Raw genomic sequence first — 8,859 nt, 5'->3', positions numbered from 1 at the left:
CGGAAGACGTGAGTTCGTCGTGGTGGCCATTGATTATTTTACCAAGTGGGTGGAGGCTGAACCTCTAACCCAGATCACAGAGCAAAACGTGCAGACCTTCTTCTAGAAGGCAGTCGTTTGCAGATTCGGGATACCCCGCGTCTTGATAACGGACAACGGCAGACAGTTCGACTGTCGGAACTTTCAAAAATTCTGCTCCGACTTGAAGATCGAATAGAGATTCACTTCTGTGGCGCACCCTCAGAAGAATGGGCAGACTGAACTAACGAACCAGATCCTACTCCAGGGGATCAAAAAGAGGCTGGACAAAAAAGCAGGCCGATGGGTAGACGAGCTTTATCACATCCTATGGGTGTATCGTACCACCACGCGCACTGCGACGGGGCAATCGCCATCCAACTTGTCCTTTAGGACGGAGGCCGTAATACTCGTCGATGTGGGCGTCCCATCTCCTAGAGTCACCAGCTTCGGTGAGCAACTCAATGGAGATGGGCTCCGCGCAAACCTTGACCTGCTGGAAGAAGCCCGGGAAGAATCCCAAATCAGGGTCGCGGCCTACAAACAGAAAGTGTCCAACTATCATGACCTGAAGATACGTCCGAGAGAGTTCCGAGCAAGGGACCTAGTCGTGAGGAAAGCAGCTATCTCCCAACCGAAGAAGGTAGGCAAACTCTCCTCGACTTGGGAGGGGCCGTACCAAGTGAAAGAGGTAATTCGCCCAGGAAGTTACAAGCTGGAAACACTTGGGGAGCACCTACTACCCCACGCCTGGAATTCGAAGAACCTCCGAAAATACTATCAATAGCTAGGCACTTGACGCAAACGCGAATGCCGTTGTAAGCACGCTTGAATGTGAACGATAAAAAGGATACCGTTTCTTTGCAAATCTCCGAACACTCCGTCTCAGAAACCCAGTTCACCAAAACTTGGGTACTCGCTGCTTGGTTCGCCCCAGCTCGTCTCCACAAATATTGGGAGCGCACTCCTGGTCAGGAACTGGCCCGGGCAGAAAAACCAAACCTGCTCAGAAACCCAGTTCACTAAAACTTGGGAACTCGCTGCTTGGTCCTCCCCGGCTTGTCTCCGCAAAGACCAGGAGTGCACTCTTGGTCAGGAATGGGCCCGGGCAGAAAACCCAAACCTGCTCAGAAACCCAGTTCACCAAAACTTACGTACTCGTATCTTGGTTCGCCCCGGCTCGTCTCCACAAAGACCGAGAGCGCACTCCTGGTCAGAAACGGGCCCGGGCAGAAAAACCAAACCTGCTCAGAAACTCAGTTCACCAAAACTTGGGTACTCGCTGCTTGGATCGCCCCGGCTCATCTCCAAAAAGACCGGGAGCGCACTCCTGGTCAGGAACGGGCCCAGACAGAAAAACCAAACCTGCTCAGAAACCCAGTTCACCAAAACTTGGGTACTCGCTGCTTGGTTCTCCTCGGCTCATCTCCACAAAGACCGGGAGCGCACTCCTGGTCAGGAACGGGCCCTGGCAAAAAAACCAAACCTGCTCAGAAACCCAGTTCACCAAAACTTGGGTACTCGTTGCTTGGTTCGCCCCGGCTTGTCTCCACAAAGACCGGGAGCGCATTCCTGGTCAGGAACGGGCCTGGGCAGAAAAACCAAATCTGCTCAGAAACCCAGTTCACCAAAACTTGGGTACTCACTCTTGGATCGCCCCGGCTCGTCTACACAAAGACCGGGAGCGCACTCCTGGTCAGGAACGGGCCCAGGCAGAAAAACCAAACCTGCTCAGAAACGCAGTTCACCAAAACTTGGGTACTCGCTGCTTGCTCCGCCCCAGCTCGTCTCCACAAAGACCGGGAGCGCACTCCTGGTCAGGAACGGGCCCAGGCAGAAAAACCAAACCTGCTCAGAAACCCAGTTCACCGAAACTTGGGTACTCGCTGCTTCGTTCGCCCCGGCTCATCTCCACAAAGACCGGGAATGCACTCCTGGTCAGGAACGGGCCCAGGCAGAAAAACCAAACCTGCCGGGAGCGCCGTTCTGTTCAAAAAAAAAGAAAAAGAAAAAAAAGATATGACGGAGGCACACAAGCGGAAACAATAGACAGCAAAATGTAACTTCTATTCGTTAAAAGTTGGGCCTCTAAGGGCCATTACAAAAAGTTGGGCCTCTAAGGGCCATTACAAAAAGTGGGGCCTCCGAGGGCCATTACAAAGAGAATTTTGAAATGGTGCCAAGAAGGGAAAAGTGGAAAGCTCAAGACACCCCGTGACCCCCATCCCCCAGGGTGTCAGCTGCTCCAGGGGCGCCCTGCTCGTTATCATCCCTGGCCACCGGCGGATCGGGAAGGACGATGCTCGTCAGAGCGACACTCGAGTTGGATCCCTTGACCTGCTCAATGCAATCCATGAATCCTAGTTTGTAAGATTTGGTGGACAAACTGATGAGTTCGTCTTCTTTCTTCTGCTCGGCCTCTGCCACGGCCCCTATCTACCTCTCCCTGGCTCTCTCACTCTGTGCATTGAGGGCTTCGGTGGCCTTCTGCTTCTGGTCAGCCATCTCGGCCTTAAGCCTCTTTATCTCCTCGTCCCTCTCCCTGATGGACCTATGCAGCTCGACAGCCTCCTGCATCAGCTTGTCATTCTCCTCCTCAGACTGAGTAATTGCGGCAGAGAACTTCCGACTCTTCTCGCGGAAGTCATGGTAATACAATTCGATCTGATAAAGCGAGGAGAAAATGGCCTCATCGGCCGCATCTGGAGGCTCGTTCAAAACCCCGAGCTAGTCCTGGTTCAGTAGGCCTTTGGTGATGATCTCCATAGCCACCCTGCTATCACCCAAGCCGGTGTCGCTCTTCTGAATGGCCCAATTAGGCCGGAAGACGTTGTCCCCGGACCTCGCGGGGATGGGGCGGGCTCCGGTAGCTGCGTCGCCTGACTTAGAGGTCCCCGCTCCCTGGCCGTACGAGCTGACCAGCTTTACTGTGGGCTTTCCCTTGGGGGACGGTGCGTCCTTAGTCGGTGCGGGACTTGAAATTTCGGGGGCTTTCCTTTTCTGGTCCTACTGGCCCTAGCCCCTGCCGAAGGCCCCCTGCCTCACCTTCTCCAGCTGGGACTGCATCTGCATTTCTGAAATTCAACAAGACAAACAAAAACCGGTCAGGGACAAAGAAGAGAAAAGAGGAGCTCGAAAGCAAGACTAGCCACATACGTGTCGGGGTCGCAGTACTAATGTCGAGCCCTACCAGGACCTCTTCCCTAAAAAAGTCTGCACAATGAATCAGGCCCTCCTGATGCAACTCTTCACAGACTAGAGCAAACGTTCTCATATCCTCACCCTCCAAGAGCGGCTTGCGGCTCAGCGCAAGTGTATCTGGGGTGTCCCACTTCAAAGGAACCGGCCAGGGCTCAGTGGGCTTGCCGTCCTCGACATAGAAGAACATGTTCTTCCATAGATGTATGGAGGATGGAATGCCAGTAATCATTTTCACCTCAGGGCGTTAGCTTATGTAAATCCAACCTCCGTCCTTATGCCTCTTGTTTGTAATATTAAATAACCGTATGTGCACGGATCATGTAAATACGGGTCGAACTCAGGGAAGAGAAATCTAGTTGTCAATCCTATTCTTTTACCGATTAGAATACTAGCTATGATATAATATTGCCTGGAATGGACTCAGGATTTCCGTGGACTTGACCTCAGAGCCAACACTATATATAAGCATATATTCTAATCAATCTAAGAATCAAATTTAACTAAGATCTTTTTTATTTAAAATCCTAATTTAGGCAAAGTCTACCAAGGTTCTAATGATCTCTTTTAACTACTTATCTAATTTAATTAGAAAACCAAAATTCTAAGGGCCTAAGTAAATTGAAAAATTGCAAAAGTAATTTGGAATAGTGTAAAAACCTTAATTCAATATAAAAGATTACTTAGGGTTAGAATCTACCGTGGGTTTGGATTAAATTGATTAATTAAAATAATTTTTGTGTATTGAATTGTATATTTGAAAATTAGCCTATGGGAAATAAGATCAATGGATGTCATTGCCCATGAGTAATTTATCAAAGACACACTCCAATTTTAAAGGCTATATAAATATTTATAATGTTCATAGCAATCACTCATACGAAAGGGGAAAGCTAATGGCATGAATGATTGGTATGCAACAATTATAAACCATTAATTCCATACCATTAAATTTAATTAAAAACCTTTTTCCTTCCCCATAGTTTCATCTAAACCCTAAGTATATAGGATTTAGTTACTCATGAAGAAAGTCAAAGAAACAAAAATAAAAAGTAAAAAGAAGAGAATTGCCATTAAGAACTTGAGAAGGAAAAAGAAAACAAAAAGAACTCTTCTTTAATTGAATTTGAAAGAAAAAATACATCAAATTGTAATTTAAAATAAAGAGCAAAATAAGAAAAACTTATTCTTTTTCTCCTTCAATAGTTGAATCATTGTCCTCCTTCAAGCCTTGATCGGATTCCTCTTGTCGGTACGAGTCCAACGGATCCGATTACACGCGAATCGGAGCTAAAACGAAGAAGTTATGGTTCGTTGAAGTTTTTTTTAAAAAAAAAAAAAACTGCTGAAGACGCGACGAGACGAGACGAGACTAAAAATTCAAGAAGATGGGAGAGAGTTCAAGAGAGATTGATATATAGATTTTGAGTGAGAAGGGTTGCTAAATTAAGTGATTGAAAAATATGTAAGGTGGAGATTAAAAAGCTAATCTTAAGAAACAAATGAAAGGACAAGATTAAGGCTTGAATGGGCTTTCTATATCTCTTCTAAAAAACACATGGGTTGCTTTCCTCTCTTTTTTTCTTCCCAAAGGTTTGTCTAAAACCTTCTAATTATTTTGTCAAGCAACTTTCTAAATGGTAGAAAAATAATGGGAAGTTTCCAAGTGGAGGAATATGTGCATGAAAGGACCAAATTGTCCCTCTCTTTAGAATGAATTGCAACCATGCCATATACTTTCACAAATGGCAAATCTACCCTTCCTTTGTAATGCACATAAAGAACTAATAATTCCCTTCTCCTCTCTTGATCATTTCAATCTCAACCATTGGAATTAAGATCCTTTCTCTTCTCTTGCTTTTCATCATCCATCATTGAAATTTCATCTTTCAAAGCAAAATAAGGGGGTGTGGCATTATCAATTTGATCCTACTAAAGCATCATGCCAATTCGGCCAACTAAGGCATCTTGGAACTTTGGATTCTCATGGCAATTGGTCATTTCTTCACTATTTTCATATGTTAAGCTCAATTTCCTTCATAATTCCAATAAAAATCCTGAAACAACAAAAATACCTTAGTAGCACCGCTTAAAACATAAAATATGCATGCATCCTACCACTACCATTCACACATAAATGTGTTCATCACCTCTTCAGGTGCGCACACATCCGAAACAGCGGTATGGACAAGCTCCTTTGGAGCCGGCCCTGGACGAGGTATATGAACCCGACCAGCGTCCTCCATGAGTTCGGCGCGACCTGAGCCGGAGCCAGACCGTAATATCGAATGACTGCGACGAAGAATGGATGCAAAGGGAACCTGAGCCTGGATCTTAACGACTCATCATATATACAGACGTCGGTACTATCGTTGCAAGCCCTATCTCCCTCTATCGCAGCCCTCAGCCTGAACCTTTGCGGAATACAATACCTATCTCTAATGTCCCCTAGTCTGGACTCATCAAGGACATTCTCCTCGTAAAGAGCCTGAATATTATATTTGGGATCGGCGTCCATGCGAGCCCTAGCAGTGACCTCGACGGCCCGGCCCAGAAGGAATGTGGTGGACGCCTCGGCGGCGTCATTATCTGCACTCGTCTCTGCTTGGAAGTAGCTATCCGTTGGAGGCGGGGTGTTATTTAAATCCAAAATCACCTCATCCCCACTATCTACGACCTCTACACTAACACTAGGACTCGCCATATACGGGCCGGGAACCCTGGGCGGATTCGTTTGGGTCTTCTCCGATGAACTAGACCCTGAACTGCTCGAGGATGCAGACTCCCCTGAAGACGACCCAGAATCGGACTCAGGACTAGAGGTACTACCGGACATAAGGGATGCAGGAAAAGAATCAAATAAAGACGCACTAAAAGAAGATTATCGGTTTGAAGAGAAATGCTCCTAATTCGCAGACGACCACAACCACAAGCTACCCGAGCCGAACAGGCGGAGCAAAAAGAAAAAAGAAGAAGCAAAGAGGCGAAAGTAAAAAGTGAAAAATCAAGGGTGAAAACCTCTTCTTATAGCCTCTAGGCTTGAGGCGGTTCGCATTCGTGAACCAGGTAACGCCACGTGTCCCTCATTAATGAAGGGCACACACTTCGAGGCAAGGAGCGAGTAAATGCCCGCGTATAGACTACGCATGTACAATGTGGAGGTGGAAAAATCTTCCAACTGATTGAGGGTTATCTACGAAGTACTTGAGTACGGAATATCTTCTTAGTGACTGCCGGTCCAAAAAGAATCTGCCCAGCCCAAGCCGGACAGAATATGACGCGTCCGCTAGAAGACAAAAATCTGCCCGGCCCAAGCCGGACAGAATATGACGCGTCCGCTAAAAGACAAAAATCTAGCCGGCCCAAGCCAGACAGAATATGCGCGTCTGCTAAAAGACAAAAATCTGCCCGGCCCAAGCCGGTCAGAATATGACGCGTCTGCTAGAAGACAAAATCCTGCCCGGCCAAAGCCAGACAGAATATGACACGTCCGCTAGAAGACAAAAATCTGCCCGGCCCAAGCCGGACCGAATATGACGCGTCTGCTAGAGGACAAAAATCTGCCCGGCCCAAGCCGGACAGAATATGACGCGTCCGCTAAAAGACAAAAATCCGGTCGGCCCAAGGCGGACAGAATATGACGCGTCCGCTAGAAGATAAATATGCCCGGCCCAGGCCGCCCAGATGACTTGGCCGGACAGATTTCACTCCAAGTTTCTGCCCGTCCCAGGCCGCCCATATGGCTTGGCTGGACAGACTTCAGTCCAAGTTTCTGCCCGTCCCAGGCCGCCCAGAGGACTTGGCCAGAGAGATTTCACTCCAAGTTTCTGCTCGTCTCAGGCCGCCCAAATGGCTTGGCCGGACAGATCCTTTCGCTTCATTTTTCCAGCCCCTCCGGAGCACAGCCTCATACTTCCCCAAATCACCACAATGACTTGGAGAACTGGGGGGCAACGGATGGGGTATGAAAAACAACGACCAATTGGATGTCGACACATGGCCCTTAAAGGGCCCACCACGAATTCGGCACTTGCCCAGGGGTAATCTAGTAATTACCTAAGAGTAGGTAAACCTAAACCCACAAAAGGGCCGACACCTGTCTTGGGGTAGGTAATCCAACCACCCCAGGCCTCCCTCTATAAAAGACCTCTCAAGGCTCAAACCATGGGGGAGTTCAAAAACTACCACTCTTAAAGTTTTTGGCTCTGCACTCCTGCTCATACTGACTTGAGTGTCAAAGGGCTCGTCCGGAGCAACGACTCCGGATTGGTCTTCTGACCTTGTGCGCTCCTGTGCAAGACTCAGTTTCGTCACTTCAATTCCTCTGGTCCGCCAGCTCAGCTCACACGTCACTGCCGTATCTGTTATCGATTTTAGGCCTAACATCTTGATTCTAGGATACCTTATCCCAGAATTGCCAATTCTATACCTCACAACCAAGCCTTAACGTAGGCTCTTAGGATTCCCTGCATTAGTTCTTAGGTCATATAGAACCTGCACTCTAGGCATGTAGAACCTAGCTTTCATAAGCTTCCAAACCTCCGATCAACATTCAATTATCAGGATTAGTTAAATACATATGACCCATTCTAGGCATTAGGCATCTTAGCTAGGCATTTAGGACTGAAATTCCTGGCCCGCATGAGTATAAACTGTGAACGACCAAAATAAATTAAATAAATCATCTAGGATTCCCTCAACTTAGATTTTTAGGAGAACTGTCAGATAGATTGAAAGAATAAAAAAAGCATCTAGGAACCACATCGAGATTAAATTTTTAGGATGCATGTCACGTAGATCACATGAAGAGAGTTTAAATGAGCATTTTAAAACAGATTTAAGTTAGTTAACATTTGAAATTGAAGACCGGATTATCGGGCAAGAATAGTGCATATGGTGGAAATCAGCCATACCTTCCATTCTTGTAATCAGGTAACGAATCTAGACTTCTGGGATCGCAAATCATTGCAATGTCACTCATGGATCCTAGGTCTCTTACCTAGGTGGCGACTCTGATTATCCTCTTTTGTGTGAAATTCAAATTTTGTCCCAAGTTCACGGGAAAAATGACTTAAATTAATAATAGAAATGCACATGCCATTCGCGTGGGTACAAGAGACCAAGAGGGAGGTGGGTCGCACCCCTCTCGCGGGATTGGGTCCCACAAATTGGCGACTGTGCTGGGATCCACCTAACTTCATTAAAATTTCAAAGGATAATTCATTTGAATTTATTTTAATTGGTTCATGAAAACTCTATCTTATATCTTATATGCTTGATAGATTAGTTTGTCTGTTTTGCTTTATTTTCTCACCATATTATACTGAAACTTATTGTAACAAAACCTGAAGGCATCTTAGATTGCGCAAACTTATTTCACACACTTACATCACTTGCATCCAAAATCGTGCATCTCACTTACACACACATCCTATTTAGGAACCTAGATATCTAGCATGGTTGACTGGGATTTCATCACCTGGAGCCTTTGTATTAGAGAAGCATTCCATTCTTAGCCTAGTACCTTTATGGTGCGTAAACGGATCTGCTTGTTCACGTACTAATACGCTGGACACTGGTACAGTATATTGAGCACGGATTCGCAGTAAGGGAGCCTTTGGCCTTACCCCTAGATTAACCCAC

This window comes from Tasmannia lanceolata, unplaced genomic scaffold (genome assembly GCF_043159265.1).
Source record: "Tasmannia lanceolata isolate RefF3 unplaced genomic scaffold, GAP_Taslan_0.1 ptg000023l, whole genome shotgun sequence".
Lineage (NCBI taxonomy): Eukaryota > Viridiplantae > Streptophyta > Magnoliopsida > Canellales > Winteraceae > Tasmannia > Tasmannia lanceolata.
The sequence above is the reverse complement of the archived record's forward strand: the minus strand, read 5'-3'. Positions refer to the sequence as shown.